This window comes from Microtus oregoni, unplaced genomic scaffold (genome assembly GCF_018167655.1).
Source record: "Microtus oregoni isolate MIOR12 unplaced genomic scaffold, Mior012 000046F_ref0000063, whole genome shotgun sequence".
NCBI lineage: Eukaryota > Metazoa > Chordata > Mammalia > Rodentia > Cricetidae > Microtus > Microtus oregoni.
Genome location: NW_024543220.1, coordinates 15,492,663 through 15,511,380, shown reverse-complemented (window position 1 = coordinate 15,511,380; position 18,718 = coordinate 15,492,663). Strand labels below are relative to the sequence as shown.

The following is an 18,718-nucleotide window of genomic DNA, read 5'->3' as shown; positions in this document are numbered from 1 at the left end:
TTGTATTCATTCTTTTTTTTCTTGCTGTTATATCAAGAAACCACAGACTTAAGAATTTATAAATAATAGGAATTTATTTCTCCCAGTATTAGAGGCTGGAGGGGGGTGTCCAAGATCAAAGTGCTAACATATTTGGCCATCTAGTGAGAGTGATCTTCCATCCAGGATGGTACCATGTTGTTGTCTACAGTAGAGAGGTGGGATACTGTGTTCTCACAGGGTGGAAGGCTCAGGGGAAAGCCAGCTTGAAAACTTGGTAAAGCCTGTTTTATCAAGGCCTCAATTCCATATAAAATGGGAGGAAGTCTTCTTACCTGATCACTTTGTGGTATTTGTTGTGGTTTTTTTTTTTTTTGGTATTTTTTGTTTGTTTTTCAAGACAGGCTTTTTCTGTGTAGCTTTGGCTGTCCTGGAACTCATTATATAGACCAGGCTGGCCTCCAACTCAGAGACCTGCCTGCCTCTGCCTCCCAAGTGCTGGGATTAAAGGTGTGGGCCACCACTGTCCTGCAACCTGATCACTTCTTCAAGGCCTAGCCATTGGCCATTTGGCTGTAAGCTCTGAAGTTTGGAATGAACACATTTAAACCATAGCATGAGAAAATAATTTTTTGCATTTGTATATTTTATGTGTACATGTTTGTATGGCTGTGCATGTCCTAGAAACCAAAGAAGAGCTTGCGGAAGTTGGCTCTCTCCTTCTACCATGTGGGTCTCAGGGTTCAAACTCAAGTTGTCAGGCTTAAAAGGAAGCATTTTTGCTCATTGAACCATTTGCTCATTAAAAAATTAAAAACAGCTCTTTTAAGAATATCCCGTTATATTATTCTTCCAAACAGTGTTACCTATAAAGAGGATATATCTTGCTTGTATGTAGTTAAAATAATGAGCATGTTAATCTGTCTGGGTTGTGTGAACACAGTGTTGTAAACGGGTTTATAAGCAAGAGTGGATTAGAGCTGAGATACCCGAGATGCAGGCGTCAGCAGATTTGGCGCATGGGAGCCTGCTGTCTGGTTCTTCTCAGGATGTCTCTGGTGGAAATGTGGGATTCCTTACTGGAATCTCTGAAAGGTGCCTAGCCCACTCCCGAGAGCACCTTCTTAATGACTGAGTCGCCTTTCAGTGTCCCAGCTTCTAATACTGTCGCTTTGAGAATTAGGATTGTGGCATATGGATTTTAGGACGACTGGAGCATTCAATGGATCCAAGAAACGTAACAAAGTGGATATCTTTGGCCATTCAGTTTAAATGGTTAACATTGGTTTTGGGGGTGGGGGAGAGAGGGTGGCATTCATTTTTACTACGCTATATCTTACCCATTAACATTCTGCGCCTTCCCTTTTATTTGACCTTCTTTACTGTAGATCTTTTCTTTATGTCATATTTTGTTAAGCTTATTGCTGGGTAAGAATTATATTTTGGCACTCGGGAGGCAGAGGCAGGCGGATCTCTGTGAGTTCGAGACCAGCCTGGTCTATAGAGCTATTTCCAGGACAGGCTCGAAAGCCACAGAGAAACCCTGTCTCGAAAAACCAAAAAAAAAAAAAAAAAAGAATTATATTTTGTCATTAGTATGTGGTGTCTTAGTTCAGTGGATTCTGCCCTGTTGTTTCAGAATGTGTACAAAGGCCATCAAACAGATGGGGCTATGTAGTCATCTTTCTTTTGACTTCTTTACGTTTTTAAGTGAGTGCTTATTTCATTTTACCACTGACGAGCATTTGCTGTAAGGTTTTGATGAATGCCACTTCGCAGATTAAAGAAATTGCCATAAATTCCTAGTTTGATAAGTGTTTCTTAATTTTTGAAAAGTAGGAAATTTAATCACATTCCTTTTCTAGAATATTGAAAACAATCTCGTGTGTTGTCACCCCACCCAAAGTTCATGTAATAGATTATATTAATGTAGGTGATACCTGGCATTTGAGGGATTAACCTAATTTGACCACAATTAATGATTTGTACGTTATTGAATTTATTTTGTGAAACTTTAATTTCTAACTCTGTAGTTGTGTTCACAAGTGAGTTCAACTAGAATTTTTGTGTACATCTGATTTTCAGCTTGTATCAGCTTTATAGAATGTGTTTTCCCTTTCCCAGTGAAAGAATTTATATGTTGAAATTACCTGTTGTTTGAGTATTTGGTATACTATGCCTATAACATTTTCTGAGGTCTGTCAGAATATTATCAGCTATTAATTAAACAGTTAATGTCTAGGGGATGGAGAGATGGCTCATGACCCAGGTTCCAGATCCTAGCACTCATATGACACCTCACAGCCATCTGTATCCAGTTCTGGCGGCCCTGACAACTCTGCTGGCCTCTTCAGGCACCTGCATACATGTAGTACATGTAGACTCAGGCACACACATACACATATAATAAAGGTTGTTTAAAAATATATTTAATATTTATAGTATTATTCTGATTTCTTATTGAATTGTAGTATCTCTTTCTTGTTAAATCAGTTTTGGTAGGTGATACTTTCTAGAAATTTATCCATTTCAACTTTGCTGGTCAGGGATACTTGTGATTAAATGTATGATGTGGACAATTGAGGTATGATGTGGATACTGTTAGAAAAAGTTTTGATTTAAAAGGTTCCATGCTGAATACCATCTATCCCTTCTTCCCAAAGTGAGGGGATGGTCCCAGTCTGTCATTGTCATTTTTGATGGGAACACTGGCTCTAGCCCCAGTGTGGTTTCTTCTGAGAAAATGCTCTCAGCAGCCTTGTACAGTTGCTGCTGATGCGCCGCTTTCCCAGAGCAGCAAGTCAGTGTTATGCCCTGGGTTTACCTTTCATGTGGCCACATGTCAAAATTGACTGCCAAGTTCAACCAGAACATTTGTATTTTTTGAGCAGGATAGGTGGGTTTAGGGAAGCTAGCTTGATGATGTACTGGAGACTCCATCCATCGCCTTGAGAAACTGGTTGTGATAAGCAAAGTTTTACTCTAGGAACTCAGCTCGGCCTGAGAGCAGTCAGCATCCACAGGAAGGAGATGTGTGTATGTCACTGGGTAAGGTAATGCACTTAAAGGAGACGCTGGTGTGCAGTATATTCAGATGGCTATCACTGTAATTATCCAGTCCATTCAAGGTACTAGATAGCTGTTATGATTATAACCACTCCAAGAAGGACAAATATAGGGTAATAAGCACCAGAGCCATCGAGTCCTCAGAGTGCATGGACTAGGCAAAATGGATGATGCCAGAATACATCAGCTTGTCTTCAATTTTCTTTATACACAATTGCAATAAAATTTGATGTGCATTGCTGAGTGTTAGGATGTTTTTCAGGGGCTAATGATTGTGTAATGATGTCCCTTTTATCATAGAGTTGGCACAGCCTACTTCTGGGTTTTGAGTAATTTTGGTATAGCTTTCATTTTGTTATATACACACACATGCCTTCATCATTTGTGATGTTTGTTTTTATTTGTGAACCTCTAGATACAGTATTTTTGTTACTCAGATTGTGGGAACATTCTGGCATTTAAGATATGTTTTCTTCATTTCTTTCTTTAATTCCCTGTTTTCCAGTACATTAATAAATATTTTAAAACAAATACCTCGGGCTGGAGAGATGGCTCAGAGGTTAAGAGCACTGCCTGCTCTTCCAAAGGTCCTGAGTTCAATTCCCAGCAACCACATGGTGGCTCACAACCATCTGTATGGGGTCTGGTGCCCTCTTCTGGCCTGCAGGCATACACACAGACAGAATATTGTATACATAATAAATAAATAAATAAATATTAAAAAAAAAACAAAAAAAACAAATACCTCCTAAAACCTATTTCTCCATCCTTGGAATACACTTAAATATTACATGTACAAAGTGGCTTTTGCGATTTAGTGGTCCTTAGCCAATGGTATATAGTTTCCTTTTCGCAATCTTTCATCTTAAACCATGCTTACCTGCTATGATGTCTGTGTTGGGAATGGAAATGGCCCACATAGGAAAGTTTTCATTAAACAGCAGTAGATAATTTGGAGGGTTCTCTTTGCTCTCTAATCTGGAGGATGCTTTCTCGGTGTGTAGAATGAGATACCTAGGGTTGCAGATATGGTTGCTTTTCCAGTCACAGTTACCCTCCCTATATTGTTTATTTTATTTCTTGCTTGTGTTGGCTCAAGGTTGATTGCTTTGGGAAAGACTCAGCAAATCAGTTCCGTAATAAAGCGTGTCCATTTGAGACTTGGAGCTGTGGAATCTACCTTGTCTGTCTTCCCCCTTACTAGCCTACCATGGTGGGTTTGTTTTCCAGCTTGCCCTTTCCCACAGACCTTGTCTTCCTTGATGAAGTCTATTCAATAATTCACATAGTTAAGTTCCTTTGAGCACCTACAGGTCTGATATTGGCACCAGAGTTCAAATATCTGGTAACCTCTCCTGCTGTGGTTAGCAGTGAGGAACAGCAATCCAGACGATCCTTTCTTAGCGGCAGCCAGCCGGCTGTGCAGCTGTTGACCTGCCATCCCTAAAGTCCCTGCAGTACTGATGTTGATTTCCACTTGAGCCTGCCTGGAAGATCATAAGCACCCTGAGGGCACACACGGATGTTGTAAGGTCCTTAGCTCCATAATGTACTTCTTGTGACTGTCCAGAAAATAAATATCCTGCTAGTAAAAAGCAGAATACACAATTTAGTTGTTTAATGAGCTATTTCAGTTTTCGCTGAACATGATTTTGACCAAATTTATGTTTCATTATGGCAGTGGCAGCCATGCTTTACATAGGAAAGAGCCCCTGCAGACCAATCTGCAGTATTCCCATCAACTTTCCTGGCATCAGTGTACCCTGGCATAGCTTGCTTCTTCTTCAATGCTGGGTTTGTCAAAAGACTCAGCATTCTATAGACTGGAGGAGTGTTGAGTGGTTGAATCTGAACTCTTGCTGTAAAGTCAAGAATGTGAGAAAGACAGTCTTGGCTCTTTACCCCTCGACTCTCCAGAGTGATGGCTATCAGAAGGCAAGGAGAGAGAAACTGCCTCGTGGTTTTGGACATTGTGTTCCAAAGATCACTAAAATGTCGCTGCCAACTCTGAGTCCTTTTCCTTGTCGCTACAGGTAGAGTAGAGGGCTAGTGACACTTTTCTAAGACACAGTAGGTGTATCCCTAGGTCCATCAAGGCTTTCAGGGCCTCATAAAAGGTATTGATTTCATGCTGCTCTGTATGCAGGGTTCTTCTCTCTCTCAGGGCTCTATTGTGTGTGTGCATGGTGGGGGAGGAAGGTGTCTTTCTAAATACCTGCAGAATTTTCTTTTCAAATAATTTGTTTTAAATTGAAAACATTTTCATTAATTAGTTTCTTCATTCTGTTGATTATGCCAAAATGAGACATTTCAGGGATATATACATAGTTCTCTTCTTAGGATATCTTAAGTTAAAATGCTGTTTGATTTTAAATGGCATGATTATCCAGAAGTTTCTGAGTATTAATAAATCTGGCTTTGAAGTTACAGAATGTGACTTTCCTGTACTGTCGTCTTTTACCTTTATGCAGTTTGGATTTTGATGTTTAATAGGCTTATTTTTCAAGAAAAGACACGAAGTCAGGGGTAGATTGGGGTAGGAAGAGCACGTGTGGATCTGGGAATGGGGTGAATATGATCAAAATCCTTTCTATGAAATCCTCAAAGAATTTGTAAAAATTTCTAAAAAGAAAAATTGCAGCTGCACCTGGGGGTAGGGTGGGAGGAGCATGTGAGTGGGTACAAGTTTCCTTTGGGGAGTGTATGGCATAGGGAAAGGACACCTAATGAGGGTATGTTGCCCTTGACCTTTGTGATTTACCCTTCACAGTTTTTAAAATGATATACATTACGTAAGTAAACATTGCATGAAAGGTTGCGTTTACCAGGTAAAAGTAAAGCAAGAGGGAACCAAACAAAAAGTAACAGGCTTATTTTCAGATAGACGCGGCGGCCTGGAAGAGTGTTAAATGTTACTAACCTTGATATCTGTGCAGCATCCTTTTCATCTTTACTATCTCATGAAATTAGCTGCAACCCTGAATTTTAACCGAGTACCAAGTTTATACCTGAAGTCTGCCACTAAGAAGAGCAAGAATGCTCGCTGAAGCATATCTTTTATGGTTTCATTAAAAAGGAAACTGACACAATACAGTGTGTGTGTGTGTGTGTGTGTGTGTGTGTGTGTGTGTGTGTTTAAGTGTTGTAGTAATAGGACCTTCCTCCATCATTTAAGTAATGTGAAAAATACAGGGGTGACTTAATAATTCTGTATTCGGTGAGCTTAAAATCTTATTTATTATGGGCCAATTCAGAGAAATAAATCAGTATACAAAATAGTATGTCTCCAAAGCCAAAGACTGCCATGGGTAGTGCTTTAGTAGTTTTTTTTTTTTTTTTAAGGTATAATCTATTTACTAATCACTTTAGTAAGGTATTTGTCTGAATCCTTATCCCTTGTGGGGTGTTCAGGGGATCTGTGGAAAGAACAAAACACTGCATTTTACTTTCTGATCTCCCAAGGGTATGTAGCCTCCTGCAGTGAGGAACACTGTCCTCCTCAAGTGTTGCTCACTGTGTCCTGATGCTGCTCAGCACATCAATAGGCAGCAGTCCTTGAGCTGCAGAAGAGCTAACAAAGTCTCTCCCTTTCATAGAGAAAGGAATGCATACAAGCTCTGCAGAGAAGCCCAAGGGAATGGAACAAACCCAGGGCTTTGTGCATGCTAAATCCCCAGGCCTGGTGTAGCATTTCCACAGACTCTGGCAGCCTTTGCTACATTTGTTTAATGGCAAGTATAAGAGTCTTGTGACTGGATAGGAGAGCTTTGAATGTATCAGTAATAGAGACTGATACAGCCATGTCAGGTTTGGGAAGGTTCTTGGGAGGAAGACCAGAAACTGGCTTTTGTGTTTCAGGTTGAGATACTAAGGGAAGAACCAAAAAGTCTCAGTAGCTCTTCAAGTACCTTTTAACATTAAATGTATAATCTCTGGTGTTAGTGTTGAAGAAATCAAGAATGTATTCTCTTTCAAAAAGGAAAACTAAGCACACACACATATGTTGTTCTTGAAAATATGGCTGGGACGTGGCTTTATACTTTCATACTTACCGTGTGTGTATGTGGCGGGGGGGGGGGGGGGTGTTTTATTTTTTCTAGCTGTTCTAGCAGAAAATTTGACTTGTGGAAAATGGGTTATGTCAGTCCACACCAAGCTAGCAAAACCCCAACTCACAGCTGTAGAAACAGCCCCAGGAAGAGACAAATTAGTGTTCCTCATCAGACAGTGATTAGGCTCAGTGTCTTTTAATAACGAGTGTGACTGCATGGGAAGAGGATAAGCTGGCAGTTTTTATAAAGATAGAGTCTCCCAGGGATTTTGGTGGTATTTAAATTTTAATTACTTTAGATTTGGGGTTATGAGAAAGCTGACGGTATAGCTAAAAATTCTGTCACTCAAGGCTCTAGAGATGGCTGTTTCATTGATAACACGTGTGACTGATGATCCCGGAGATAGAGATTGTGTACACTGCACTTCCAGTGGGATTTGCAAGATGGGGAGCATCTCATTGAAACTTCTTATTTTACGTTGAGTATTGTGATTTTTTTTTTTAAAAGTGCTATTAGTCTATGGATAAAATAATGCCTTTTGATCTTATTTGTGCTGTCAAAAACTTATAGAAATCTCCCATTCATTTTTATGAGAATTAGAAGTAGACACTGAGGCAGTAAAAGTGTAAGGATCTTCAAATTTTCATTATCTCGGTTAGATACTGGTATGAGCAGTTCGGATGCCTTGAACAGCCACGGCATGCTAACCGGACTCACTCTGGTGTGTGACTTATTTTTTTTCAGATAACCTTGTTTACACTGTTTTCAGTGTGCTGATGTGCAGATTACAGACAGACTAGGAAGCTGTGAGATTTATTATTTACAGAAGGTGGACAGTAGAGTCTATTGCTTCAGAAAAACATGCCGCTCAGAGCCACAGTCTGTCCTACATTAATGAGTCATAACTAAGGCAGTGACCTTGAGAAGTCATCTGCCTCATTCATGACTATGTCTCATAGACACTCCTGTCCTGGGGACGACAGACCTGTCCATCTTGTGCTGGATGAGAGCCTGGGAAGGAGGGCCATGGTCTCCAGGAGTCCCCTCAGCTGGGGATCACCTGGAAATTCTATGTGTTCTTTGTGCCCACCACACCAGGCTGACTTTATTTGCCGCTGCTTCATTATTGGGCTCTTTCAGAACTGGAATTTCTGTCTTTTAGGATGGAGTCAGATTTAAACTCTACAAAAAGGAGGGTATCTTCTGTGCACAGTATACAGAATGGTAAATTGTCCTGGGCTGTCCAGATCCTCTTTCAGTAAACCAATACTGCTGGGATCCATTAGAGCCGTGGGGCTGCCAAGTCCTCACAGCCCAGGCTCATCATCTTGTTTTTGCTGACCACACGGTCAGCAAGAGTAATGTGATAAGTCTTGGATGATAAACATCGTTCTGTTGCAGAGACAAAATGGATCACAGTCGAGAAGAGAAAATGTTTTAGATGAGGAAAATAAATGCCAAGAGCAAGGTCCTTCTGGGTGAGAGCAAGGCCTTTTGGATCTGAGAGTCCTGTTTCCCATGCAGAAACTGAAAAGAAGTATCCTTAGTGTTCCACACTGACTCTCAGCCTCAAGCACCTGCGGGTTTGAAATAGCACCAGGGAAACCCTTGACTCCACAGCATGTTAAGGGCAAATTTCAGGGCTTGCTTAATAGAGTAGAGACGTTTGTTGCAATGAAATGCAGATCTGCTGCTAGTGGGGATTTATTGTGGTACTGTAGCGTCTTTATTATTTCCTATAAAATACAATCTGATGTAAAAATAACTGGTCCTGTGACACTTGCAAGGTTGAATGTGATGGGATGTCCATTGCAGATGAATAGCCCTGTGAATAATTTATGTGTTTTGTCACTTCTGTGTAGATTCTTTTAGAGCTGCAGTAATTAGCAATAAGTTCTAAGGTAAACCAGAGGGTAGAAGTACCAGAAAGTCATGTAGGTTAGTGAGCGCTATTGATTCTTTAAAATAACTCTATAGTAGCGACCATGGGAAAAGAGCCAGTGTTTTTCCAATTCTGATTAATAGTTGATTTAATTCATAAGCCTTAAAGCCCAAAGCAAAGATTCATTTGTTTTCAATTCTGTTTTATGATTTTTGGAGCATTAGAGCTTGGGTAGTTTATTTAAATGAGGTACATTTATGACTTTTAATATGATCGCCCTCCATTTACTTAGAAAGTAATATATTATATTCAAGGAGGCAGGTCGAGTGAGTGATAGAGGCCATGAAATAAAAGAAGGTGATATGGATTCCATGCTGGGTGTCACTTTACCATGACAGACACAGTCAAGTCTTTTATATTGCCAGGAGCTGAAAGTTGCCCAGACTAAAGCAAAGTCGATTTTATAATCAAGGAACAGGGATGGCTGATGGAGTCAAGGAAGGAAGTGGGCTCAAGCCTCATTAGAGAGCAAGCTAGGGGCTGGACTGTGGTCCTAGGCTTCTGTGATTTGTGTTGTTCTGTCAGGACTGAACGTTCTCCTTTTCTCAACATAACTTTCACCTACAGACTGGATTTCTCTTTCCTCGTGATCATTTGTGGCAGCTTTCCTCATTTCAGTTATACTCCTTCTTAAAGAATCACCAAAACCTTGATTCCTCGAACACTGACCCACCTGATCAAGTGCCCAGAGTGCTGTGGTCAAGAAGCAGGGCAGCCAGTACCAAGAGGGCACTAAAGAGGAGCTCCAGTTTTGCCCAGGGTATTTCTTGCTTTTTCCTTTTCTCCTGCATCTCTCCTTCTGTGTGGGTTGCAGTCATTTTAAGTTAGTTGCTTTATAGAGTACAGAAGAAGAAAGGAGGTGCTGAAGTCGTTTCAGGAACTTGAGCCGTCAATGTGCTGAGGGAACTGCAGCCTGATGTGAGGAAATCTTCCAATAGGAGCCACGGCAGCTGGAAATGAGACTCAAGGGCAGGCTTGGATTCTAGGTCTGTGTCTGCAAGGCTGTTTTATATTGTTGGGTTTGTGTTTTTCCCAGGGAGTTGGTCACTGAACTTCTTTAAGGAGAAACTGACAGACTTTATATTCGCCGAAGTGTGAAGGGTAATTTGGAAAGGGCATGAGTAGAGTAGATGAACACTCGAGTATCTTAGTTGTGGGGACGTTAGGTTCTGAAATAAGAGAAAAATGCTGTGGAAGGGACGGGGGTGGGGGGGGGAGGGACAAACCTAAGAGCTGTTATTGTCAGGACTGCGATATGAATTCAGTCTAAACCTCTGCTCGGCATACTGGGGAGACAGCAATGGTGCGGGCTAAGTTAGAAGCCAGAGCAGTAGTGGAAGATGAGTCTGGAAGCAGAAGGCTTAGTTGAGGCGTATGTCACATGTCACTCCTCTAGCCTGAGCATCTGCCCCAGGAATGGGTATCCGTGCTTGTGTCAGGAGTTCTCACTCAGGAAGACTCTATGTCTAAAGCTGTGGATGTATGGGTTTTCCTGAAAAGATTGGCACAAGAGTGTGACTTCTCAAATGGAGTCCATGTCAGAGTACAAAGACATCTGTGGCCTAGAGTGCATTTTCTAAGGGGAAAATAGTTTACATCAAAGAGATAAAGTGAAAGCGGGGCACAAAAGTCTTACTTTTGAGGGAGGAATCTCACTCTATCACCCAGGCTGCTCTAAAACATGGTATATACCCCAGGCTGACCTCAAAATCACAACCCTTGTGCCTGAACTTCCCAAGTGCGTGGATACAGGCAGGAATGTCACATTCGTCTTTGTTATCATTCATGTTAGATATAGAGCACTTATGCAGACACACGATGCTTCAGCCACATTAAAAGTTCAAGCTGGGCCTTGTCAGCTGAGCAAAGTCAGAATAAGAGCTTTGTTGTGTTTCGGGGGCTAGGATTCAATTCCAGGTCTGAGCTCGCAGAGCTATGCTAGTGACCTACATCCTGTGTTAAGCATACTGTCTCTGAGATACACGTGATCATGAAGTCACGTACTGCTGCTGGAGCTCTGGATATAGAAGAGGAAGGCCATGTGATCTGTGGTCAGAACACCAAAGGCTTCCACGTGAAGCAGCTTGGACTGTGGCCATATCTGCTTGCTACTGAGTAAGGGCCCAGGAAAGCTGAAGGGAGACCATGTTGATCTGTTGAAAGTTGATTGTGGATGTCAATCTGAGCATCCTCAACTTGTCTTTGTTTAGAAAAATGAGTATAAATCAGGGCTGCACACTGTGGATAAAGTACCCTGATACCACAGTGCCTTGTTGTCTAGGAACTGGGGTACCAGAGAACTAGCAGAATCTAGAACTATTTCAGTCTCTGAAGAAGAAGACATCTGCTACAGGAAAGCTTTGAAACAAAGAAGTGAGTAGCTAGGGACCACAGCTCCCAGGATTCAGCATTCTGTCACTGTAGGTGACCTGAAGCCCAGAGCCTGGCCTTTCAGTCTGAAGAAACAACAGACTGGGGAGCTTGAGGTCTCCAAGTACTCCTCTGGGCTACTTCTCCCTCATCTTCTAAGATCTTCTACACCTAGTGTTTCTGAGTCCTGTGCGTAGGACACCAGATCTCAATATAGGACAGCTGTATAACATTCACAGAGGATCTGGTCCTGTCCTTTAGGAGCCTCTGTTGACACTGTAGTAGAGAGCTGCCATTGCAGAGGTAGCCCCTGCTGCAGAGGCCATGACAAGTTAGGTTCCTTAGGAAGACCCAAGGAGGCCACTGCTTCAGCATGTGGCTTGCTATGTGTATTCCTAATCTTAACTCATGAGTCACAAGAAATGATGGACCAATTAACCAAATTTTACTAATCTTTGCATTATTTTATCATAATGTAAGTTATTGGCCATCCTTGAGGCCAGAGCTGAGAGCAGCAAATTTTGGAGGGAAGCAAGATCAGCAGGTTTCTGGCCACCGTGCCTCATTAAATCAGAAGCCATTTATCTGCATTAACTCCTGTTCTGAAGTGTTCATATTTTTAACATGTGGGTGAGGCTTTTCACAGCATGGAAGGGTCTGCTTTGTGCACTTCTAAGGAAAACTAGTTGGCCCTTTGAACCTATATTCATCTTGAAGCCTTGTTACCTTGTTAAATGGGGCTATTATCAAGCTGCCATAGTCAAGACTCTGAGAGCATGCTTCGTATGCTTGCCTTAACTGCTAAAGACCAAGGGCAGCAAAATTGCTGTAGTAAAAATGCAGAACTGCTAGAGGAAACAGCACATATGTATCATTTGAAGGAAAGATCATTCTGTACTTGTGAACAGACCTTTTCAGTCTCGTAAGAGGGCCCATAAGACAGATTACCATTACACCACTGCTCTTTTCCGTTTTCCTTCATGGGCTCAATCACAGTTGCGTGCTTAACTTAGGAGCTTTGCATTGTGTAGGAAGTCCCAAAGTGTTCAACTGGAAGCATGCTTTTAGGCCTTCCCTTATAAACCAGCAGTTTTCTCCTGTTCATGGTAGACCATGACTTTTTGTTGTTCATGAGCTTTTTGGCTCAGTCCTGTAATAAAATGAAAAGTTCATGTGTGTGCTTTGTATGATGTGTTTGACAGCAGTTTTGTTTTTCAACCCTGCCTTTGGTGTTGGCGAACTCGCATAGCCAATGCTGGGAAGTACAGTGATCCTTGTGATTTATATAGTGGTCAGAGTTCATCCACACACAGAAATAGGCCTTCATTGAAAGATGGCAGCTACAGCGAATGCCTGTGTGTCATTGTAAGGAGATACCAGACCAAGATGGAAGCAAGGAAGAAGGTAATTGATTTGCAAACTGTGACCTTCTCTCTACAGGTGAAAGTCAAATTCGGTAGGTTAAAAAATAGTTAACTTATAAATTCACTACATTTTGATAAATAAAAGCTATCTTTATAGGAAGCAGGTCACACTTTCATTTTAATTGTGAAAAATGACGCAGATATTTTCTCACCCCCAAAGCTCTAGGGAACCCAATAATTTACACAGAAGCAGAGGTGAGTGTTAGATTTCCAGATGTCCCCTCAGATGTCCGTTAATTTTACCTGTCACTCCCTGTATTCTATCCCTTAACCCCCTCTACTCTCCCTTTGATCCTCCCATTCCAGTTGTCTTCTAACCCTGTTCATTCATAACTATTTCTTTTCCTAGGAAGCTCTGCCCCACCCAAGTACTTTACTCTCTACCTAACTTCTGGTTATGTAGATTGTAGCTTGCTTATCAGTGACTTAACATCCACATATAAGTGAATGCATGCCTTATTTTCTTTCTCGGTTTCAGTTACCTCATTCAGAATGATTTCATCTAGTTTCATCCATTTACCTGAAAATTTCACAAATGCATTCTTTAATAACTGAGTTATATTCCATTGTGTAAATGTACCATGTTTTCTTTATCCGTTCATCTATGGATGGACATCAAGTTTATTTTCAACTACTGACTATTGTAAATAGAGTAGCAATGACAATGGTTGAGCAAGTGTCTTTGTAGTAGGATGTATATGCTCAAGAGTGGTAAAACTGAATTTTGAGATAGGTCAGTTCTCATCTTTATGAGAAACTACCATACTGATTTCCATAGTGACCATACAAATTTGTACACCACCAGCAATGAATGAGTGTTCCCCTTACTCCACATCCTCACCAATGTGAGCTGTCACTTGTGTTATTGATTTTAGCCATTCTGACTAATGTAAGATGAAATCTAAAAGTAGTTTTGATTTGCAATCCTTAATGACTCAGGGTGTTGAACATTTAAGTGCTTCTTGGCCATTTGAGTTTGCTCTTTTGAGAATTCTCTGTTTAAATCTGTACCCCATTTTTAGTTAGGCTGTTTTCTTATGTTCACTTTTTTGAGTTCTTTATATATTTTGGATATTAGCCCTCTATTGGATCCACTACCAAAGGAGAAAGGTAAATCCAACCACAAACCCTTTGATATACAATGGTGACTTCCTATAGGATACACTAGTACTCCCACAGAGCTTGTGGGAGTAATCAACCAGTATCTGGTTTAAGGCCCACTCCAGGAGATGAAACCCATACCCAACACTGTTTAGGTGGCCAAGAACCTCAGGACCAGGTGCCGAGGGTCAATCAAATAATATTGTTCTGCCAGAAGAATATAGCAATAAAGCGATTCCCTATTCTATTCTCCTATACGCATAGATCTGTACTTGGTTCAGCCGCCACCAGAGAAGCCTCCTCCTGCAGCAGATGAGAACAAATAGAGATCCACAGACAGACAATACTCAGAGAGTGAGAGATCTTGGAACACTAAATCCTAAAATGGATGTGACTATCAAATCCCTCCCCTCAGGACTCAGGGAACTGCAGAAGAGGCAAGATGAATGTAAGAGCCATAGAGGATGGAGGACACCAGGAACCTGGGCCTTCTCGGCACAGCAGGGCTGGTGCACATATGAACTCACAGAGCCTAGAAGCATGCATAGGGCTTGTACAGGTCTGCACCACACTGGAGTCTTAGAACAGAAAGGATAAGAAGGCATGTGTCTCCATTCCTAACCCAGATGGTTGATCGTTTTCTCCAAGGGGGTCTCACTGGGGTAATAAACTGTTCTTAAGGGTGGTCCCCATGCCAAGCAGTAGATGACCAACACAAAATGAACTCAACAGCATCTATGGAGCTTCTTTGTCTCATAATGTCAGGTCTTTTTTTTTTCTTTTTTTTTTCTGCTTACATATATTGGCTTCTCAGTTTTGTGTCTTTATGGAAATCCTGTGTGTGCAAATGTGTTTGTCTCTGTATCTGTGTGTGTTTCTTCTGCTCTTTTTCTTTGGCTCTTTTTCCTGTTTGGTTGTTTTGTCCTATTCTGGTTTGTTTTGTTTTATCTTACTGAATTTTATGATTATTCCTTGATCCCTGTTTGCTTTCTAAGGACAGACAGGAAGTGAGTGGATCCCCATGGAAGGGAATATGGTGACCAACTGGCAGGCCTTGGTAGTGGGGAAACCATAATCACTACATCATAAGAAAAAAAAAATTTTCAATTAAAAAATTGAAAAGAATATTTTCCCAGGAATACCTAAGTTTGACAGCAGAACTGACAAAAGCCATTCACTGTTACTTGGGGTGAGATTTATTGCCTCCTAGGTGACAGGTGCCATAAAGGCCAGCTCTAGGGAGTGTGGCTTTTATTTTATTTTTTTAAATCTTGTGGGTTGGATTGCTTAAGTGTTAATTCTAAGTACTTTTATCATAAATATTTAAAGCAAATAACCAATTTCTACTTAATCATAAACCATAACTCTTATTAGTCTGAAAGCACTTGCGTGGAAAATTACGTATCACTTTATGTATTTTCTGTCTGTTTTTATGTTCATATAAAATGACAGCCCACAGATGCATGATGACATCATCATCACTGAGCCAAAGGAAGCAAAGGAAATCCTTTGTGAGCTGATCACTTAAGCAGCCCCTGTCAGCTTCGTGCTTCTCTCTACATTTCAGGAGGGAATGTCTGTGTGTAGAGTCAGCCCCACGATCGGTTGACACTCAGTTCCTTCAAAACGAGCCCCAAATTTAAATACATTGTCCTCCAAATGTCCCTTGGTGCCAATGAATGTGATTTTTTTTTAAATGCTACATTAGTTTCTGTAGTTCATCCCACTCGGGTCCATTGCCTTTTCCCTAATGTTGTGTCCAATTTTAAATGACTTGAATGATGGGCCGTCCATCTTTTACCTGGGCCATGCAACCACTTAGAGCTCAGAAGTCCTGGGCCTCGTTTCCTGTGACAGCTGTACTGTGGCAGACCTGAGGAAGGGGTGCAGAGCTCATGAGACTTTAATTCCTGCCTAATAGGCTATAGCAACCTGAATATTTTATTAAGAGGGCATTTAAAATTAGCATTATTATTCCAGAAGATGCTTTCATACCACAGTAAAAGTCATGCTGAGAGTGTCTGATATGTAACCTAATTTCACCACTTTCTTAATTTCTTCCCATTTTTCCCAGTAATATACCTCTCAAGCCATTTTATATTCTTTTCTTTGTACCTGTCTGTTTCCATAAATTATTTTATTTCTCAGAGTATTGTAATAACCATATATATGTGTGCAGACACACACACAAATATATGTATATATACACACACATATATTTTTGAGGATATATAATGTATATAAAACACAGGGTTTTTTGAGTTAGAATAACTTTATTGGGGGATGTATGTGCGTACGTGTGCACATGTACTCACAGTCACACTTGTACAGATGTGGGTGTGGGCATGCTTGTTTGTTTAGAGCCAAACTTTGACTCTAGATACCTTCTTTTATTGTGTCGTGTTCCCCTCCCCCTTGTTTTTCATTGTATCTCACTCAAACTTGAGCTTGCAACTTCTGCTAAACTGGCTAGCCAATAAGATCCCAGCAATTTACCTACCCCATCACCCTGTGCTGGGTTTATAGGTGTGTGATAACATGTCTGGCTTTTATATGTGTTCTAGGGATGTAAACCTACATCCTCATGCTGGCACAGCAAACACTTTATCCATAAAGTCATCTTCCCAGCCCCCAAAATACTGTGCCTTTTTTTTTGACTGTCCTAAATTGTTTATTGGGTATGAATTGTATAAGCATTACGTGTATTAGCGGTAACGGTGGACTGCAGAGTGTTGCTCCTTCTGCAGGCTGCACGGCGAGAGCCACCAATAGTGTGGTGGAACTTGTGGCCCTTTCCAAGGCCACGGCTCTTGCGGCCTGCAGATGTCAGCCCATGCATCTCTCTCTGTGCTTGTGGACCGGTTTGGTGATCCATTGGGTGTCAGGGTTTCTTCTGATAGCTTTATGGAATAGATCGATGAGGATAACCTCAAAAAATTTGTATGTGGAATCTTCGCCAACCCAGTAAGAATTCAGAACTCTCAGAGCCCCACAGTGGCGTCCAGCTCTCTCCTCAGCAACAGACTGAAGGCTTCGGGCAAACTTTAGCTGGTTCACACCATGATGGACAGGCTTGCCGTAGGTTGCACCCTTGGGCACCAGGCGTTTGCGGCCACCACATCCGAGGAGAATCCTGTGTATGATGTAACCTTGCTTGCCCTTGTGGCTGGGTTGGGCGGGGAGCCCGGTGCAGAGCAGACAGTTGGCAGTACTGCCAGCAGTGGACCCTCAGCAGGAAGCGCATCACCTCCGAATTCTTCTTCCCCCACAGCTCCTGGATGTACTTTTTCTCGCCCATCTTGGCTCACCTGAGGCCGCCGCCAGAGGAAAGCAATACTGTGCCTTTTTAAAAGTGTTTATTGATGGGCTCTATGGAACTAGACGATGTTTGCCTTCTTGTCCTAATAGTTAAGACAGTGGGGATTTAAATGCCTTTTTCCTCCAAAATCTGAGTGTGTAAGCCAGTGGTGAAGTATGTGCCTAGTAGGTGTAAAGTCCTGGACCCGAGCTCTAGCACCATGAATTCAACAAGAAATCCCTTCATCTTCTCTTTGTCATTGAGATCTGTCATCTCTGGGACACTCTGTTTCTACGAGTATCATGAAAGCCAGATTTCAATAATATCCTTTGAGAACGGGACTCTTCTCTTCAGTGATGATATTGAGGAGCCCTGTCATCATTCCGTGGCTATTTGATTCTATTGTATTTTAAGTAATCTCCAGGCTGCTGACGGTTGTCACTTAGAAACCTCACTAGTGGTTTTTCTTTCTTCTGCTATATCATCAGATTCTTCAGCTTTGCTCCTGCACCTTTGGTTCATATTATCCCACTAGCACATGGCTGCCTTACAAAAAGGATTTGCCTTTTGTTGTTGTTTTGAGAAAGATGTCACTATGTGGCCCTGACTGGCCTGGAACTCACTCTAGGTAGACCAGGTAGGTTCTGAACTCAAAGAGACTCACTTGCTTTACCCGAGATTAAAAGCGTTCATTGCCACACCCAGTCCACAAAAGGGATTTTTTGGCAAAGAAAGCACTACCTAATTGAGAGTGATTTGAGTCAAACTTTAAATAGCAAGTTTCAAATTTTTTACCAATTGGATAATTTTTGTTCTTAGTTCCTTAGGCGTAATCTATATTAATAAATAATTCACATAAATATTGTTTGGTGAGTTTTAACAGTCTTTAAACGTTGTTTAATTCCTGTGTATAACTGTTACAATAATTACCTTTGTTTCTCCACAGCTATTTCCTCAGTTTGCAAATATTTTCGTAAGCTCAGGGCACTGCACTGGGTGATTTGAAAGGGAACCTGAACAGCGTATGGGCTGAGCTTTCAAAAAGACCTGAGTTTTCAAATAAAAGTGAGGCACCTACAAGTAGCAGTGAACACTCTGTGGGGCAGGCACTGTGCAGTAGCAGTGAACACTCTGAGGGGCAGGCACTCTACAGTAGCAGTGAACACTCTGAGGGCAGACACTCTACAGTAGCAGTAAACACTCTGAGGGGCAGACACTCTACAGTAGCGGTGAACACTGAGGGGCAGGCACTCTACAGTAGCAGTGAACACTGAGGGGCAGGCACTCTACAGTAGCAATGAACATGGAGGGGCAGGCACTCTACAGTAGCAGTGAACATGGAGGGGCAGGCACTCTACAGTAGCAGTGAACATGGAGGGGCAGGCACTCTACAGTAGCGGTGAACATGGAGGGGCAGGCACTCTACAGTAGCAATGAACATGGAGGGGCAGGCACTCTACAGTAGCAGTGAACATGGAGGGGCAGA

The 18,718-nt window shown here is 41.6% G+C and overlaps 1 protein-coding gene and 1 pseudogene across 2 annotated transcripts in view; one reads left to right on the top strand and one right to left on the bottom strand.

The window, feature by feature from the left end:
• The window catches only part of LOC121435634, a 46,475-nt pseudogene extending 29,243 nt beyond the window's left edge, over nucleotides 1–17,232 (bottom strand).
• Nucleotides 1–18,718, top strand: part of Btbd9 (BTB domain containing 9) — a 371,475-nt gene that overhangs the window by 200,453 nt on the left and 152,304 nt on the right. The window lies entirely within an intron of this gene.